Source organism: Ursus maritimus, unplaced genomic scaffold (genome assembly GCF_017311325.1).
Source record: "Ursus maritimus isolate PB19 unplaced genomic scaffold, ASM1731132v1 scaffold_4, whole genome shotgun sequence".
NCBI lineage: Eukaryota > Metazoa > Chordata > Mammalia > Carnivora > Ursidae > Ursus > Ursus maritimus.
The window spans coordinates 45,197,422-45,218,021 of record NW_024426552.1 but is presented as its reverse complement, the minus strand read 5'-3'; the positions used below and the strand labels follow the sequence as shown (position 1 = coordinate 45,218,021).

Sequence of the window (20,600 nt, the reverse complement as noted above, 5' to 3'; positions counted from 1 at the left end):
CTTTCATTCACACTTTCTTTTCCTTCTTATTTTGGAATTCCAAATGATATGCATGTTGATTTTTGTTATTATCCCCCAGATCCCTGAGACTCTGTTAATATCTTTTGGTCTATTTTCTTTCTGTTGTTCAGATTAGATGAACAAATGGCCAATCTACTGTTTTGTCTTCCAATTCACTGACCCTATCCTCTGTCATCTCCCCTCTACTATCGAACCCATAAATTGAGTTTTTATTTCTGTTATTGCATTTTTAGCTTCACATTTTTCACATGATTTTTTTATAATTTTTATTTCTTAGCTAATATTTGAAACTATTGTTTCATTTGTTTCAAGAGAATTTGTAATCAGTTGCTGGAGGATTTTAATGAAATTTCTTTATAATCTTTGCTAGATAATTCCAACATTGGATTCATCTTTGTTTTGGTGTTCGTTGATCATCTTTTTTCATCTAAGTTGTGATTTTCTGAGTTCTTGATATGGTGTTTGACTTTCTCTTATATTCTTAACATTTTTGTCTGTTGTTAGGGGACACTGGATCTTATTTAAATCTTTTCTTTTTCCAAGTAGTACCCTGTTTAGATTTATCACATGAGGTTTGGCCTACTTTGTGGACTGGGGCTCCAATGGTAGTTTTATTTTTACAGACTTTGTGGTTTTAGTTTAGTCTACTTGATTTACCTGGTGATTCTGGGGCACCTGTTGTTCCTACTAGTGCTGCCTTATGGAAGAGAAGGGGTGTCTTTTGGTGAACTGCTGAGCATCTCTCAGTGAGGAATGGCTGATACCTCCTGGTTGTCCAATATCTCTGGGCAGGGATAGGAGATTCTCAGGTGTCTGAGGCAATGAATTTTCCAGACTCAGCTGTCTCTTTTACCAGTTTCACTTCATATCTACTGTGGAAAGGAGACTCAGGCTCTTCAAGAAGGAAGAATATTTCCACAGGCTACTTATTTTAGGTTGGGTTCCCAGTCCTTACCTAAGCAGTCTAGCTCACCTGATGTTGTCAGGGAGATTTCTGTTCAATCTATGGAAGGGAAGAGCCTGCCTCAGCTGCCTTCTTTTGCTAGGTTAGGTATTTGAAAACATTGGGCCTGGGTGACCTTCCTCACTGGGTGGAGGTATGCAAGACTTCCTGGCATTGTGCAGTTGCACCAGTCCTGGGCCCCTAAGCTAGCTCATCTTCTTTTCTCTATCTTTTGGAGTTCTCTTTTCTTTGTGACTTACACCATTTCCAAAGTTTATAGTTGTATTTGCCAGAGAGGAGCAGGGAAAAATGGCTTTACCTCATCTATAAGTGTACCTTTAAATCCTCACTCTAGGTAAGTTTTCTTCTATTCATTTATTCCTTCATTTGTTCATTGAGCACCTACTGTGGGTTTGGCATCATTAAAGATATTGGCAGTGATAAAGAAGTACATGATTTCTGTCCCCATTGAGTTTACATTCTAATATTTCTATGATTATCACCTTTACCATGTCTGTTTTTTTCTCTATATCTCTTGTGTTTTCATTCATTATTTTTTTAAATTTTTTAATAATAATATTTTTTATTATGTTAGTCACCATACAGTACATCCCTAGTTTTTGATGTAAAGTTCCATGCATTATTTTCCTTTCTTAGTACTGTGTGATGTATTTTTTAAATTATAAAACCTAATTTTCAGTGGTAGCCCGCTTATTTTCAATTTCTCTAATTTTTAAGTTTGTTTTTGTTTTCAAAAATTCTTCACATGTATGTGCTGTAATTTATGTTCTTAATAAGATTAAGATTTTGATTAGCATTTTCTTCTGTTTCTGCCTTTAGTTATGCTTCCACTCTTTCTTGATACCACCATCTTCCCATAAGTAATCAGGTCCCCTTAAATAGCTCCATTACCTGCTTTTATCAACAGGTATGAGTGAGATAGTAAATGATGCCATAATGAGTTTTTCTCCAGGTAATTGATGATGATAAGTTTGGCAAATTAAAACTTATCTGTTAAGGAATTTCAGAAAAAGCCTTTTTCTATTTAGGTGAAAGTTGGAATGGCTTGCATGTTCTTTCTGGGACAATGACATTAAGGAAATAGCTTTGTTTTTCCCAAAGTTGCATGTAGCAAGCCATATTTCTCTCCATACCAAGAGATTTACTTTCATGGCTAGCCAGATACCCTATACGATTCCCATCCCACAATACATAGAATTGGTGGGGTTTTTGTTTTAAGTAACAAACAATGCCCAACATGGGGTTTGAACTTAACAACCCTGGGTCTAGAGTCACATGCTCTATCAACCGAACCAGCCAGGTGCCCCTTGGTGTTTTGTTTTTGCAGAGAAGCAAACCTCTTTCCAAGAGACTGGATTCTCAGTTACATCCTATATATACACCTCATTCATGTGGATGTAAGGTCTGAGATATGTCTGCATTCTCCTCAGCCAAGATCATCTTGGTGGTTATATCCTTCAACAGGGAATTGTCGGGAGGGTTTCCATTTAGCTAATTGCCTTGCCAGTTGGTGGAAAGAGAGGAAAGAACTAGAGCATCTGTAGAGGATGGCTGAATTCACATTGGAGTGTACAGAGAGTTACTAGCAGGAAAAAAAATGAATATTACAATAAAGGTGGGGAAATGGAGTGTGAGTTCTTATACAGCCAGGGCTTAGAGCATTTATGTTTAGAGTATGGAAGGAAGAGAGACTTGACAAATGACTTACAAGCATGGGGGTTACTGACATGAAAAGAGGTGGAAAAAGAGATATAAAGCCTTACCCTGAATTATGATTAGAAACTACTCTCACTCTGGAATTTTCTCGAGAGACAGTAATATATATTTAATCTTCAAAAAATCATGTTTAAATGTTGTATTAAAATTTCTCTGAATATGACACTTGGTCAAGATAAGACCACCCATGTAGATGAGAAAAGAGGCCATAAACTAAAGGGTAAAAGTCATAGATCTTGGAGGCAGGTAGTACTTGTTTAAAAACCTGGTTTGATTATTTGCTGGATAAATAGGAGCATATTTATTCTTTCTCGGCCAATTTTCTTATCTGTTAAATGAGGATAAGTAGTACTAGGATAGGATAAGATTTATCTTAAGACAAATCCTGAAGTCCTAAATATACCTTAAAAAGACTTCCATATTATGGCCACTGCTTACAAACTCTTCTTATTCACATACATCAGGTCAAGGAAACCAGGACTCATTTTAGTTCCTTGAATATACTATAATCTATCTTTTGGTTTGTGATCTTCCCAAAGGCTGTTTCCATTGCTTATAAATTACTTCTCTTGTCTCTCTCCTCCTGCATAACTCTCTTCCTCCTTCAGGTCTCAGCTTAAACATAATTTTCTCTGTCTTCCTGTCCCTTAGCCTAATTCTCCTTTTGTTCTCTCAGAGTGCCCTGTTTCTTTATTATAAGATTCAAAATACTTTCTTTTGATTATATGCTTATTTTTTGTTCTGGTTCTGTCTTCCCCACTGGTTAGGGACTAAGTCTTGACATTATAGCTTTAATATTTGGCAGAGTATTCATCACATAGTAAGTACTTAATAAATATTTGTTAAATGTATAAATGAATGAACAATTGAAATAAAGTAAGTGTCCGATGAATAGTATCATTATAGGATCGTCTCAACTACATAATTTATTTATGAGTATATTAGTGTAAAAATGGCTGTAAAAAAGAGAAAATGCTGGAGTTCCCTTAATCTCCATATATCCTTTGTTGCAGACTTTCAATTCCACAAAGTAAAATAAAAAGCACAATATTTTTTTCATTTAACACAGATAATAACCCACATATCATGTAGGAAGTAAGCAGCCCTTTTGCTAAAATTTATTCCATGTGTCGTATCAACAGTAAGTCAGACACCAATATTTTCTAATAGATTTAAAAGAAAACCTAGCAGTTACTTCTAAACACCATGAAATTGATAATGTGGAGAGAAAAGCACTGCTTGTCGTACTGAAAATCCCAGGAGTCAATCAGATTTGTTGTTACCATATAATTTTTCCTTCGCAATCTTTCCTGTCTACAGAGCCCACACATATGAAAGAAAATAATTCTCTTTTGTAAGAGTGCACAAAATAACCATAGAAAATTCTGCTGTTTCCCACAAACCAGAACTAAGGTAGCTAAGTCACATTTATCAGACTACTTGGTAAGTTGCCAGGAGTCAAAGTACTTTCCAACAACTTAGCTCAAAGGGCAAGTTCAAGAGCCCACCAGATCCTCTTGAGATGTAGGAAAAATAATAGATGAAGACAATTCCTGTCAAGGTTACTTTCGTTCCAGCTCATCACTCTCACTGCCGGATTAGAAAAGAGATTGAACAGCTCCTTAGAAATCTAGTGTGAAGAACATCATTCTTTCAGGACCATTAATCTTTGAATAATGTTCTGGCCATAAAGATGGATCTGGACATGCCAGACAAATTAAAATTAAGAGAATGTTGCTAAAATAAAAAGAACAAGGGCCTGGATATATTGTGAATTGGAAAGTATCTTATGCAAGCAAGGTACTTCATCTTTCTTGCAGACAGGGGAATCGAGAAAGGCTTCTAAATTGGGTGATAAGAACACATGAACTACAGATTCCATGTAACCAGACTCTGACATTCAGATGATTCAAAAGCTCATTTCAGTAGGACTATTTAAATCTCAGACTCACAAGTATCTTTTGTAATTATTGTTTGCTTTCTGTCTTTTCCACTTTCTTATAGGTTCTGTGAGGTGATAGGACTGTCCATTTGCCACTGTAGCCTTGCAGCCTTTTCAGGCCCATGTCTAATGTAAAACTCTGGTGTCCTCATTTTGTCTTTGGCAGGCCGAGCAGAAGTCCAGGCACTAGTGCTCATCTCACTCTCTCATTTAGAAATTATTTTTGCAGTCCACAGTGATTACAAAAGAAAGCTTTAAGTCTTCCCATTAAATTAAAGCACTGACTATCCCTCCAAATGGAGGGCATGCAATGTCCTTTAGTGGACACATAAACCACACCTCTGTACTGTTTCCAGTCTCTTATAATGAAGGGATCACAACCAGACGTTTTTAAAAACTGTATTTGATTTATGAAATATCTTTCTTTGGGCTCTCTCTTTAGATTTTAATGTTAATAGAGGTGAATGCTACTTTAAAATAGCATGTTCTTCAGATAATGCCAGATGCTGGAGACAATATGGGAATATTGTAGGAACCATCCTGTACAAGTAGAATGCGTGTAGGCCATTCTAGTGAACAGAACTCAGTTAAAACAAGTATAGCTTCACCACATAGCCCAGAAATTCCACATTTAGATATTTACCCTAGAAAAAATCTCACCCAAGTCTAGAGAGGAATGGCATTGTTTGTGGTGTTGAGGTATTACAGCCAGCTTCGGTGTCTGCCACTGGGCATGTGGTTTACTGCACGCTAGGGAATATATGTCATGACAGAAGAAATACTTGAAGTATACAGAGAAACATGAATAGATTTTTTTAAAATTAACATTGAAGAATATTGAAAACATGATATTCAAGATATCATTCATTTACATGAGTGTGTGCACATACACAGAATCAGTCAAAATAGCTATTATAAGAATACAAATAAATAAGGAATAAATCAAAAACATGTTAGGATGGGATCCCATAGAAGGGCAAGAGTAGTAGATGTGGGAAGTTATGATAACTGGGAATTAAAAAAATACAGTGAGAAATGAAATGGTTCTTGCTATAACCAATGGAGATAATATACTATGAGGAAACAGAATTAACTCAACCTGAATTCCTCTCTCCACCTGAGCAATACATGCGTGCACACACACACACACACCCCACATAATCCATGTTTGTGGGAATTCTGATAATTTCTCAAGACTCTCAGCCTCCTAAAGACAAATATTAAGAGTCAGGAGCCCCTGTGGAAACCATAGGCATCTAAAGGGGGTGGGTGAAGAAAGTAGCTCAAGAAAAGTTCATAACTAAAAGTTGCTTAAAATCTATTTTCTAAACTTGGCTTAGTCGCTTCCTCTCTCTTAAAATCCATAGGTCTCTATTTTCTCATCTACAAAAATGAGCATCTTAATACTTATTGCATGGGTAGGTATTAATGAGATAACATATTTATAAAGACCTTAACATAGGGTTTGGCACATAATGGGCATTTAAATAATATGAATTTTATTTCTTCCTTTTCTTTCCAACCCTCCTTCTTCCTTTTTTTTTTCTGTTTTATTTTCTTATTTAAAATGAAAAGCCGACCTGTGATTTTTTTTCAAGTTGGAATACTAATGGTCAGCTTTTGAATACTCCCATATTGCCACTGTGCTTCACACAGTATTTCATTTCATAAATGGATATAATATCCTGAGAATCCTACAATTCGACACTAATATTATCTTTTTCTAGTTAAGACTGAGGCTCAGACAGGTTAAGAAACTGAGCCAAAGTTTAAATAGATATTATCTAGAAGAATTCAACAATACTTCCTTTCTCATCCTTACAGAGAAGCTGAAGTGTTTGAATATGTAATTCTTTTGAGGTATAATCCTCAATATTCAGCTACTCTGTGTATGGCCAAAAGAGTGGTATTAAATGGATGGAGTGCAACATTGAATTTTTTTCCTGCTCTCGAGTGGGCCAAAAGTGGCCACAAACTGAAAAAGGCATGGGATGAGAGAGAAAGGGAAGGAAGAAATTCACCTTTGTTTAATTGTGCAAAATGTAGACTCAACTGTGAGAAATTTATGAGGCAGTTTTTAATATATTTGTACTCCTTTCTTGGGTTTAAACTGTGTAATCTCTGAGAATAGTTACTGTTGGAAGCCATGCTAACATGTGTCAATATCTACTCATTGGCCAGTTACAGGAGGGAACAGATTTGTCTGAAACCCATACTGGTGGACAGATCTCAAAGAGAACTGCTAGAAGGGTTGCTACTTTACCTGAGCTGAGATGCAGAACTTCTTTTAGCAAGTCTCTTTCTCTCCATTTCATTCTTTGGAAACTGGAGTATGACAGCCCTTACTGTCTAGTGGAATCACTCAAATGGTTGCTTTAGACCTATAGTTCTCAAACCTGGTTACACATTGAAATCACCAGGGAGCTTTAAAAAATCCTAATATTTGGGTTCAACTTTACAAAGATTCTGGTTCAGTGGTCTGAATATCAGAATTTTAGAAGCTCTTCAGATAATTCTAATGTGCTGACCAATTTGAGGACCACTGCCTTAAGCCCATAGTGCCATTCAGTAAGAAGAAGCAATACATAGCCTTCCAAGTGAAGGATGCCCAACAGTTCTGGTTAGTGACCTGCAGCAGAGAGAGGGACAATGGTCCTAGATGAGAGGTAGAAGCAATTTTGAGAAGCACAGAGACTGAGGAGAAATATTCAAGAAAAGATAAATCAGGAGCCACTTTCAAATAAGTAGCACTAAAATTTCTGCTTTTTTCAATATATATTAGATAGAAGCTGAGGTTATAATGGCAAAATCAGAATTCATCTTAGAATCTGGACTCATTCCACTGTACCACAGTCTTTATCCATTACTCATGTCCCAAATCTCAAATACATGTTTCAAGCCCAATGGTCAAGGAGATACATTCATTTCCTTGTACTCTCGGAGGTTTTTACTGCCTCTGAGCTCATTTCACACTCTCTTATTTAATGCCTCCCACCTCCATTCTGTTCAAGGTCTAGATCAAGCCCAATATTCCTCTGAGGTCTTTCCCTGGATACCCTAGTCTACATAGCTCCCTCTCATTCTAGAAATCATGTCATACTTCCATTTGGCACCACATAGACAATTGTTACTTAATGTCTGCATGTGCATAAATTCTATTTTTATAATTAGATTTTAAGTTTCATGTATATAGGCATCATGTTTTACTGTTTTACTCTTTGTGGTGCTTATATTCCTGGGCACAGTGCCAGGCACATAGTGCGTAGTCCTGAAATATATGATCAAGTGATGGATTACAAATATTAGTAATCCTCAATGTTTTCAAGGAAAGAAAAGAAAAAGCAAGTGAGACAGATTCCAAGGAGGAAATATGATAAATAATTATCATTTTAAACTTGATAAATGGCTCTTCTTAATGGGAGTGGCATCCTTCCAGTACACCTGTGCTCAAGAAATGTGTAATCAGATTATAAGCACAAGACACCCACCACCAATTTAACATTTAGACACGACATCATTTTTTCCTATGATTCAGTAAGATTATTTGACCATTCAACAATCTAAGACTATTTATTCCAGAGTTGTTTTTTAACTTTGTTTAACCATCTCCTTGACCTTCTTTAAAATCTGCAGCTTTGATACATTCTCTTCTTTACTGGAAATTCTAACTCTAAATATCCCACTGCAAATCTGGAGGTTGAAAGACAACTTCTGGGGCATTGAGATAATTTTTCCCTCCTTTCCAAGAGCCAAATTTCTTCCTCCATATTTTCCCAAATGCCACAGCCAATTATGACCTGAATACCTCAATGAATTCCAAGGAAAAATGCCACTTTGTTTGACTGACCTCATTGTTGGGACTGTCTTGCAAAAGGGCTACTTGAACATTTGTTTTTCTCCTTTTGAGAAAATTCTACCATTAGACCATTTAAAATAATTTGTTATTACCCCAAATCTTTTTTAGCTATAATTTCAAAAAGTTTTTTTTTTGTTTGTTTGCTTTGTGTGTATGTGTGTGTGTAGGTGTGTAATAGTACCTTCCTACATTTCATCAGTCCCTTTCTTTTTATTTAGGTGAACTGAGAAAATTGGCTTCATTAAGACAATGAAAGGCATTGTGAATTCAAGACTTATACCTGTTCTATGAAGGATCAATGAGAGGTTGGCCACAGTTCACCCATGTGAGGATTTGAGGTTTTGATTACAGAACATTGGTCATCAATTCTGGTGTCCATCCAAATGACCTATGGACCTCTTTCAAAAATCTCTGTGTCTGGCCCATTCTCCTGAGATGAACTTAAGAAAACCCTGCACACCATCAGGTAACAATTTTGTCTTTTTAAGAAAACAGATGAGTTCAATAAACTGTGACCATTGTTTTTAACTAACTCAGATCTCTGTACCCCCTTTGCTGAAAATAAACTACATGTTGTAGGAGAACATGTAATTCCATCTCTATTTAGAATTATGAGTGCTCATTGTTTTAGGTTTCTATTAGATAATACAGAAAAACAAGGCTCTCAGAGTAAAGAATGAGGTAAGAAGATTATGGTATAATATTCTCATAAAATTTCAAATTCTGACTATACATACAAACATACAGACCTCTCCAACAGAAGAACAAGTTTTCAATTTCCCATTGTTCTTCCTCTACTAATAGAATTCAGTTGTCAGCTATGAGCTGTGCACCCTCTTGTAAGGGAAACCAGATCTATTTATGGTCCAGAGCTATAGTCGCTTGTATCAGGAGGCTGGAAAGTTTTGAGTATCATTTGTTTAATTACTTAATATCTTATTTAATAGAAAAAAAAAGGGAGCAAGACCATTTGGTTTCTGTTCTTTGATGTCCTGAGACCTGTGTTTCAATGAGGTTAAAAGACTGATAGTAAGATGTAGCCCAAAGAGGGGCTACAACAGTGTCTTACAGCAGGGATCCAATATTTATCCAAAACATTATGAAATGGCCACCACAAGGAGTCTAGTTACTGTCTGCCGCCATAAAAACTAGTTCCAGTATTATTAACTATATTCCCTATGCTGTACATTGTATCTTTGTATCTTATTTTATTTTCTAACTGGAAGATTGTACCTCTTAATCACCTTCACCTATTTTGCCCATCCCCCACCCACTCACCTCTGGCAACCACTAGTTTGGTCTATCTATGAGTCCATTTCCATTTTGTTTCGTTTGTTCCATCTTTTTTTTATTTTTTTAGATTCCACAAGTAAGTGAAATATAGTTTTTGTCTCCCTATATGACTTGTTTCACTTAGCATGATATTAAGTTCATCCATGTTGTTGCAAATGCCAAGATTCATTCTATTTTATGGCTGAGTAATATTCCATTGTGTATATATATATATATATATATATATAATACCTAGAAATAGAACTTCTGGATTGTATGGTAGTTCTACTCTTAATTTTTTAAGGAAACTCCATACTGTTTTCCATAGTGGCTACACCAGTTTACATTCCTACCAACTGTGCACGAGGGTTCTCCTTTCTCCACATTCTCACCACTTATTATTTCTTGTCTTTTTGATAATTGTCACTCTGATAGGTATGTGGTGATATTAGATTGTGGTTTTGATTTGCATTTCCCTGATGATTAGTGGTGTTGGGTATCTTTTCATTTATGTGTTGGCCATCTGCATGCCCTCTTTGGAAAAATGTCTATTCAGCTCCACTGCCTATTTTTAAAAAAGATTTTATTTATTTATTGTGGGGGGAATCATGAGTGGCAAGGAGGGGCAGAGGGAGAGGGAGAAGCAGACTCCCACTGAGCAGGGAGGTGGGGCTCGATCCCAGGACCCTGAGATCATGACCTGAGCAGAAGGTAGATGCTTAACTGACTGAGACCCAAGCACCCCCACTGCACATTTTTAATCAGATTTTTTAATATTGAGTTTAATGAGTTCTTCATGTATTTTACATGTTAACCCATTTTTGGATATATCACTTGTGAATATCTTCTCTTATTCAGTAAGCTCTGTTTTCATTTTATTGATGGTTTTCTTGGCTGTGCAAAAACTATATTGTTTGATGTAGTCCTGTTTATTTTATTTTTGTTGTCCTTGCCTGAGAGACAGATCCAAAAAATACCACTAAGACTGATGTCAAAGATCTTACTGTCCATGTTTTCTTCTAAGAGTTTTATGGTTTCAGGTCTTACTTTTAAGACTTTAATCCATTTTGAGTTTTTTTGTATATGGTATAAGACAGTAATCCAGTTTCATTCTTTTGTATGTAGCTGTCCAGTCTCCCAACACCATTTATTAAAGACACTATCTTTTCCCTGTTACATATTCTTGCCTCCTTTGTTGTAGATTAAGTGATTATATAAGTATGGATTTATTTCTGAGATCTCTCTTCTATTCTATTGATCTATGTGTCTGTTTTTGCACCAGTACCATATCATTTTTGTTTTTGTTTTTATTTAAATTCAAGTTAGTTAACAGATAGTGTATTACTAGGTTCAGGGTAGAGTTCAGTGATTCATCAGTTGCATATAACACCCAGTGCTTATTTCATCAAGTGGCCTTCTTAATGCCCTTCACCAAATTACCCATCTCCCCACCCACTTCCCTTCCAGCAACCCTCAGTGTGCTTCCTATAGTTGAGTCTCTTATGGTTTTCCTCTCTCTCTGTTTTAATCTTATTTTATTTTTCCTTCCCTTCTTATATATTCCTTATTATTTTGTTTCTTAAATTCCTTATTATTTTGTTCCTTAAACTCCCCAAATGAGTGAAATCATATGGTATCTGTCTTTCTCTGACTGACTTATCTTGCTTAGCATAATATACTCTAGTTCCATCCATGTTGTTGCAAATGGCTAGATTTCATTCTTTTTGGTGTCTGAGTAATATTCCATTACATATATATGTATCTCACATCTTCTTTATCCATTCATCTATCAGTGGACATCTGGCTCTTTCCATATTTTGGCAATTGTGGACATTGCTGTTATAAACATTGGGGCACATGTGCCTCTTCAAATCACTATTTTTGTGTTCTTTGGATAAATATCTAGTAGTGCAATTGCTGGATCATTGGATAGTTCTATTTTTAACTTTGTGAGGAACCTCCATACTGTTTTCCAGAGTGACTGTGCCAATTTGAATTCCCACCAGCAGTGTAAAAATGTGAGACAGAAATCCATCAAAATCCTAGAGGAGAAAACAGGCAGCAACCTCCTTGACCTTGGCTGCAACAACTTCTTTCTAGCCAGTACCATATTGTTTTGATTACTATAATTTGTACTGTAGTTTAAAATCCAGGAAGATGATACCTCCAGCTTTGTTCTTCTCTGGCTATTTAGGGTCTTTTGTGGTTTCATACAAATTTTGGGATTATTTGTTCTAGTTCTGTGAAAAATTGCATTGGTATTTTGATGGTGATTGCATTGAGCCTATAGATTGATTTGGGTAATATGGACATTTTAACAATATTAGTTCTTCTAATTCATGAGTATATCTTTCAGTTTATCTTTGTCATCTTCAATATCTTTCATCAATGTTTTATAGTTTTCAGAGTACAGTTCTTTCACCTCCTTACTTATGTTTACTCCTAGGTATTTTGTTCTTTTTGATTCAACTTTAAGTGGGATTATTTTCATAATTTCTCTTTCTGATAGTTTGCTGTTAGTGTCTATAAATGCAACATATTTCTGTATATTAATTTTGTATTTGCAGATTTACTGACTTCATTTATTACTTCTAATAGTTTTTTTGGGTAGAGGCTTTAGGGTTTTCTGCATATAGAATCTCATCTGTGAATAATGACAGCTTCACTTCTTCCTTTTCAATTTGGATGCCCTTTATTTCTTCATGCCTAATTGTTCTGGCTGTGGCTTCCAATACTATGTTGAATAAACATGACAAGAGTAAGTATCCTTGTTTTGTTCATGATTTTAGAGGAAAAGCTTTAAACTTTTCACCTTTGAGTATAATTTGGGCAGTGGGTTTGTCATATATGGCATTTATTATGTTGAACTACTTTCTGTGTATATCCAGTTTGTTGAGAATTTTTACCATAAAGTTATGTTGAGTTTGTCAAACGCATTTTCTACATATTGAGATGATTATATGATATTTATTCTCCATTTTGTTAATATACTGTATCACATTGATTGTTTTGTGGATATTGAGCCATCATTACATTCCTAAAATAAATCCCACTTGATCACAGTATATGATTCTTTTAATGTATTGTTGCTATTGCATTGGTTTGCTAATATTTTGTTGACAATTTTTGTATCTATGTTCACCAGGGTTATTGGCCTGTAATTTTCTTTTTTTATAGTGTCTTTGTCTGATTTTGATATCCAGGTAATGCTGGTCTAATAGAATGAGGTTGGAAACCTTCCTCTTCAATTTTTTGAAATAGTTCGAGGAGGGTAGGTATTAACTCTTTAAGTGTTTGGTAGAATTTACCTGTGAAGCTGTCTGGTCCTGGACTTTTGGGGGAGTTTTTTGCTTACAGATTCAATTTCATTAATAGTAACAGGTCTGTTCATATTTTCCATTTCTTCTTTGGTATGTTCCAATTCTTAGTATGTTGTGCATTCCTAGGAATTTATCCATTTCTTCTGTGTTGTCCAATTTGTTGGTGTATAATTGTTTGCAGTAGTTTTCTATGACCCTTTATATTTCTGTGATATTGGTTGTAACTTCTTCTCTTTCATTTCTTATTTTATTTGTTTGAGCCCTCTGTCTTTCTTTCTTAATAAGTGTGGCTAGAGGGTTATCTACTGTGTTTATCTTTTCAAAGACCCAGCTCTTACTTTCATTAATTTTTTTTATTGTCTTTGTAGTCTCTATTTAATATATTTCCACTCTGATCTTTATTTCCTTCCTTCTACTAACTTTAGGATTTGTTTGTTTTTCTTTTTCTAGTTTCTTTAAGTATAAGATTAGAATGTTTATTTGAGATTTTTCTTTTTCCTTGAAGTCGGCCTGTATTGCTAAAAACTTCTCTCTTGGAGATGCTTTTACTGAGTCCATGGATTTTGGAGCATTGGGTTTTTGTTTTCATTTGTCTCTATGTATTTTTGGGTTTCCTCTTTTATTTCTTTATTCACCATTGGTTATTTAGTTGCATGTTCAGTGTTATGTTTGTGTTTTTTCCAATTTTCTTCTTGTAAATGATTTCTAGTTTCATAGCATTGTGGTTGGAAAAAATGCTAGATATGATTTCAGTCTTTTTAAATTTATTGAGACTTGTTTTGTGATCCAACATGTGATCTGTCCTGGAGAATGTTCCATGTGCACTTGAGAAGAATGTGTATTCTGCTGGTTTTGGGTAGAATGTTCTTTATATATCTATCAAGTCCATCTGGTCTAATGTGTCCTTATTAATTTTCTAGCCATTAATGTAACTGGGGTGTTAAAAGTCCCCTACTATTATTCTATTACTGGTTTTTCTCTGTTTGCATCTGTTAATACTTGCTATATATATTTAGGCACTCATTTGTAGGGTGCATAAATATTTGCAAATGTTATATCTTCGTATTGAATTGATTCCTTTATCATTATATGATCTTTCTTTTTCTCTTGCTACAGCCTTTGTTTTAATGTCTGTTTTGTCTGATATTAGTATTACTATACCAGCTTTCTTTTAATTTCTATTTGCATGAAATATCTTCTTCTATCCCTTCACTCTGTGTGTGTGTCTTTAGATTTCAAGTGAGTCTCTTGTAGGCAGCATATATAGATGGGTCCTTTATTTTATCCATCAGGGTGTCTGAATTTTAAAAGCTCCACAGGTGATGTAGATATGTCTGAAAGGTTAAAACCTCTGGCTAGAATGACTTAAGGAGTTTATCAAAATGTATGTTGTTGTATGTTCTTGTCAAGAGCTGCATGGTGATGGAACATACAGGGAGACTAGCATTCCTTCATTTCACAATTATTTTTGAGTTCCTCTTATTGCAGGCATTGTCTTTACTGCTAGATATGTAATGGCGTTATTAGCATTCCCAGCCCTTGTCCTCCAGGGACCTACAGTCTCGTGTTTTTTTCTTGGATGGTATTAGAAAAAAGATGTATAAATTTCTAGTTACTCTTTGATTTGAGTCTTGGCATTGCTGCTTAGTAATAAGTCATCGAACCTATGGGACCTTGGTTTCCTCATCAGTGAAGCAGGATAATAAGAGCTTTACAGCATTGTTATAAATATTAAGCATGATCATGCATAAATATGCATGTATATTTGTACAGGGTATTATTTTTACTGACTCCCACCTGGATTCAGTTTTTTTTTTTCTTCTTTCATTTTTAAATCTTTTCCATTTGGTCAGACTTTTTAGCAATTACAACTCCAACCTTGACTCACCATGCAGACTACAGCAAAGGTGTTAATATTTGGACCCAGTTTCTTTATCTTGCCAAGGATTCCAAGAATGCTATATGAATACATTTTAAAGTGAAAACAAGGTCTTATTTAGATAGCATGACACTTGACATCAGTAGGATTCTATCATGAATCTATTATTTTGATCCCAGAAATTTACTTTTGGCTTAGTCAAAATTTGGAAACTTTCTCTTGGTTGTAAACTTTGTTCAATTCGGGGTTAGCCAGTTTGCCAGCTTCCCATCTTGTACTAGTCACGCACCCCATATGCATTGTCTTAGCGTTTTGCTGCAGAGCTCCCAGGAAGATAAGAAACACATTATAATGCTATTTTGATATGGGTGTTATTTGTTACAAATCCAAAAAGAATACAAATCTGGAGTTAAGAATGACAAGGGTAAGAGAGAAGATAAAAATAGTCAATTTTTTCATGCAATCTTCATTTAAGATATCATTCATTGTATCTCTTCTATAGCAATTGGCACTTTCTAACATATAAATTATGCATTACATTAACTTCCTATTACTACTATAACAAATTACCACAAATTAATAACTTAAAACAACACACATTTTCTGGCTTATAGTTCTGGAGGTCCAAAATCTGGCATGGCTCTCACTTGGCTAAGATCAAGTTGTGGACGGGACTATATTTCCTTCTGGAGGTTCTAGGGGAGAATTCATTTCCTTGCCTCTTCCAGATTCTTGAGACCACTCACATTCTTTGGCTTATGGCCCCTTTTACCTTGGAAACCAGCAACTTAAACCATTTACATCTCATTCTGACAATAGATGGAAGAGTTTCTCTGATTTTAAGGAATCATGTGATTAGTTCAAGCCCATTCCAATAATCCAGGATAATCTCATCACAAGGTCCTTAATCTTAATCACAAATGCAAAGTCCCTTTAGCCATGTAGGGTAACATATTGACAAATTCTAGAGATTAAGGAGTAGATATCTCTGGGTGGCTATTAATCTGCTTACCAAATGTATGTCTGTCTCATTTCTTCTACTCAGTCGTAAGCTTTTAGGTCCCCAAATATGTATCTGATTTTTGTTGTATTCTCCACAGAATCTATCCAAGTGTATTACATACAACAAAGGGTTCAACCAGCATTTGTTGAATGATCCAGTAGAACTAGAAAAATTTAAAAGATTCATTGGAGCAAATGGTTAACTTGTGGGGTTTTAAGAATTCCTGTAAGAATAGTTCTTTAATATACCCACATCTATTGGAAAATTTATGAATACTTAAATAATTTTGTAAACATTAGATTACAAAAATTATTTTTTTATTTTTAAGGCTTATACATGACTACAGTATATTACATATTCCAGGATGCTGTGATGGTGTTAATTTCCAGCTGGATTCCTGTCTATCTGTACAGCTTATGCCTGAGTATGTTGCTGTGATGATAAGCACAACTCAACAATTAGAAATCAGGTGCCACAGGAAAGACTCTGTATTGCCTATCAAATATCAATCATAGAAGGGTCAAGACGAAATTAAACATTATAGAGCTGGTTTGGGTTCTTGCCCTGGGCAATTAACTTGCTGATAATTTGCAATGTTCATCTCTTGTAGAATTGAATGTGATGTGTTGCTAGACTTCCCAAAGGAGTAGCTTTTAAGAAATGTGTCTTATATGGTTGGTATCACATAGAGTTCTGCAAGTTGTGCAAAGCAGCCACAGACTCTGGAATCTATAGCTGGCAAGAGAAATAAATATTTCCGTATTGCATTTAGCAATTGCTATGTATTAAGGCAATTTTGTTTAAAAATTATTAAGGGCTTTGTAACACAAAGACCCTGTTAAATTACACAGAAAGGATTAGATTTAGGGGGTGGGGTAGACAGGGGGGATATTGGATATGCAAGCACAGATGGTCTTGATTGACTCATGAACACACCAGAGCCAAGTGGGAAATATGTGTTTTGTGTGGTTACATGTGTTGTAAAGAAAATTGCCCCTGGTTCTTTCCTGTAAGAAAGTATGAGGAGTGAAGAGAAGGGAGGAGACCAAGATCATGTGGGGAAAGATGAAGCAGACACAAGACCAGCATATGTAGCAGATATCTGGCAAAGAGAAGAGCAAAGAGAGGGTGATGAGGAAGGAGAGCCAAATTCCTTCCTTGGAATGTGAGTGACCGATGAGAGGAGGGATCTTCTGTGCCAAGGATCAAGGTCACTGAGTGGATATCTGTTCTATAGATAGTTGCCTTGGGATTTAGGTGTAACTCCCCAACCACACTGCCTGGTTTACCGTTCAGACTGTCTTCCTGTGGGGAATGGGTTCCTGCAGAGTTGCTTCTAATCCACCCAATTCCTTCCTTTGCCACAAAGACCTCAGACACCTGGGAAGGGTGTGGGCAATCTCAGTAATTCTGAAATCTGTTCCAAGCCCTTTACAGACCTTGCCTCATGTAATCCTCACAAGAACTTTAAGTGGTAGTTTGCAGAGTGGTGCCCCATTTTAAGATTAGGAAACCTAAGCTCAAGGAGGTAAATAACTTGCCCAGGGTCATACAGCTAGTTGATATTGATACAGGATTTGTAAACAGGAAGTCTGGTTTCAGAGTGCCCAATTTTAACCATTCACTGCCTTCATCCACACTCTATGGTCTTACCTCTTTAAATAATGGACCCCTTGAGAGAGTAATTGCAGATTTCATCTTTGTAGTCCTCATAGAACTTGTCAGAACATCAATCTACAAAGTAGGTGCTTCATTTCACAGTAAATGGATTATTTACTTAGGGTTCTAATATGCTTGTCAGAAACTGGAACAAGCCTGATTCTTATATCCCTATTAACAGAGATCAGTTGTAGGAAGGAATGGAACTAGTCTCAGCAACTCCAGAACCAAACTTACAGAGACCTAGAGAACTAATCAGAATGCAACAGTATTTTTAATAATCTTCCAGTTGTGATGATACATGGTAACCCTAATGATATTCTGTCATGTTCATGGTTCAGTTTCCCCTCTGCTTTGTTATCTACATACTTTTTGCTGCCTTTGGGCTTCTACTCCTTGGTGTATCTTCTACTTTCTTTCATTTATTTCTCAAATCCTTTCCCACTGCTCACTCTGACTTTGTACATCTCCCAGTCAGATTCCAAGTGAGAGATTTGATGGGATCAATCATTCCACCATTTTGTTGAGTAGGGTTCTCCAGCTGGACCCCTTCTTGGCCCTTGCCGAGTCTATAGATGGCTATCTCTGGGTGAGACACACATTCTTTGCTGGAGAGGCTGCAGCCAGAGTAGGGGGAAGGGTGAGGATCACAGGATACAGCAATCTATGAATGGAGAACCACCCTAAAGGGGGCCATGGGTTTGGCAGGGACCACAAGGCTTCTCAGAAGCGTACATTATTTGGCTTTTCTCATAGAGTCATATTCATGAAAATGGGCAAAGTTATGGCCACAAAAGTTTGAAAATCTAAGAAAATGTGGTGTCCCCAGCATACATAATAAAACAATAGGGTAGATTAAGAACAACTTTGCAAATAGTGCTCTGAGTCCTAAACTTTAAAATTGTGCTAAACATGCTTGGAAGGTGTTGAGATGAAACAGATGATTTAACCTTCAAGACTCATTTGTGGAATCTGTCAATCAAACCTAAAAGCATAGCAAAAGATAAAAACTAAAAGCCGACAACATACCATACGTACAGTTATTCCAGTTGCCAAGGGAATATATGTTTTTTTTTTTAAATCACAATTCTCGTGATAAACATGGTATTCAGTTCTTGGCACAATATAAATCAAACTCATTTAAGAAGTTTAGAAAGTTACAGAAACAGTTACAAAGAGCATTCTTTTTTGTCACTATCTTAAATTTGTAATCCCCTGTTCCCTCTTAGAATGCCATATGGAAAAGAAACAACATTTTAAATGGGTTTCTGAAGAACTGCAGTTGACATGAATACCAAAAAACTTCATAAAACCACTAAATATTTGGCTAGTGTGGAATCTACTCGAGGTTTTAAAAAGTCTGAAGACAAATTGTTATGTTAAGAGAAAAAGTCTTCAGACCATGGCTGACCTATCAACTGACCAATAATTTTCCCCACTGAGCATTTAAATCACCCAGCCTTCAGAACTACAGACTTCCCTAATTAAGCAGCTTACCCCCCCCCCCAATGGTTGGAATGGGTCAGTGTATTGCTTTGGCTTCCCTGGCAGGAGCGTTCACAATGTCGGGTCTGGTCAGCCACCCAAACCACTTTCCCATACATCAAGGATCCAAGATAATTTCACCAGACACTCTAAAGTGCAATTGCAATTTGCCAATTTCCATCTCACGTATCTTCCTAGAAAACAGAGATCTACACACAGCCCATGATATTTTTGCACATGGACTGAGATATAGATCTTGGTAGATGTCTCAGAAATCTGGGAATGGATATGCTGCTAGCTATAGTAGTAAATGAAGCATCTTTCATATTTGGCATCTTTCATATTTGGCACTTTGTACAATTACAAAGTGAATAAAAAAGAAAAAAGGGGTTTATACTTGGGATTACAGTTTGAACTGTTTTGAATGGGCTTCTACATGTAAGAATATAGTGAATTCAGAATCAGAGGGCAATATGACTTTACAGTAATAAGGATATAATGGACTTTTCTGATACTATAAGTCCTTATAGAATTTTCAGGTAAAACATCTTTACATTCAAATTCCAAGTCAGCACTTTCAGTAAAATTGCGTGGGTCAAAAGAAAATATATCAACAGTGGGTTCATATTTTGATTTCCTTGGACTTTGCAATGGTGGAATTCTGCTATTCTCCTTATGCTGGCCAGGGCCGAAAAATACTTGTTACAGAATTTCGGATGGTAACATGGCCAGTCTGGTTTATTCATAACAAGTGCTGTGAGAGTTGAAGACATGCCACTTCAACTGAATAGAGAAAAATGGGGCATCTTTCTGAACATCAGTGGAGAAATCTGTAAATACTTAGCTGCTCTTCAATCTAAGGTCACATGTGTACCTTTGACTTCATTCTACTTTTTATGAAAAGAACTGTTTGTCTTTTGAGCATGGAGGGAACAAACTTCCTCTCAGCTTCTCTCCCTTTCGGAGCCAGATCAATATCTGCTGGTCATTCTTATCCTCTAACTTCGTGGGGGCTGCTGGGAGTTGAGCTTCCCTTACGCTCCCATGTCCATTGATGAAAGCTCAGGCTCAGCAGCTGGCCTGAGAACAGAAAGGTCAAGGCCGATGTCAGATCCTACCCATATTTAGCATTTTAAGACCCAGCCTTGTCCCACGTGGATCATTGCCTTCTCAGTCTCTGGGGGTTGTAAGTACCAGGTTTTATTGGCCTGCTATGTATCTGACAGTTCTAGCACTGTACTCTTTTGGAATCTAGTTATATTTCATCCGGCTAAGAATTTCTGTGGTATGAGAAGACTGTCTATAAGATGAAGCTAGTACCTAATAAATTATAGGGCTCCACTAGTGTTTGTGGAAGAGTACATGAAATTTATGTGATAGCTACTACTTTTGTAAGCCTAGAGAGGAAGGGAGCTTGTTTCTTGGGGGAGAACATTTCTTGTCATTTAAGTCAGTTGCCTTGGATAATCATGTATCGCATAAA

General features: G+C 36.2%; 1 long non-coding RNA gene across 2 annotated transcripts in view; it reads left to right on the top strand.

The window, feature by feature from the left end:
• LOC103673252 overlaps window positions 1–20,600 on the top strand; it is a 428,647-nt gene that overhangs the window by 255,990 nt on the left and 152,057 nt on the right. Inside the window, exon 4 of one of the 2 annotated variants that reach the window (XR_571351.2) lies at window positions 8,718–8,965. This is a non-coding gene — a long non-coding RNA (uncharacterized LOC103673252). Of the gene's footprint in view, window positions 1–8,717; window positions 9,064–20,600 lie in introns of those variants that run through there. The other variant, XR_005832156.1, reaches the window with a different exon arrangement.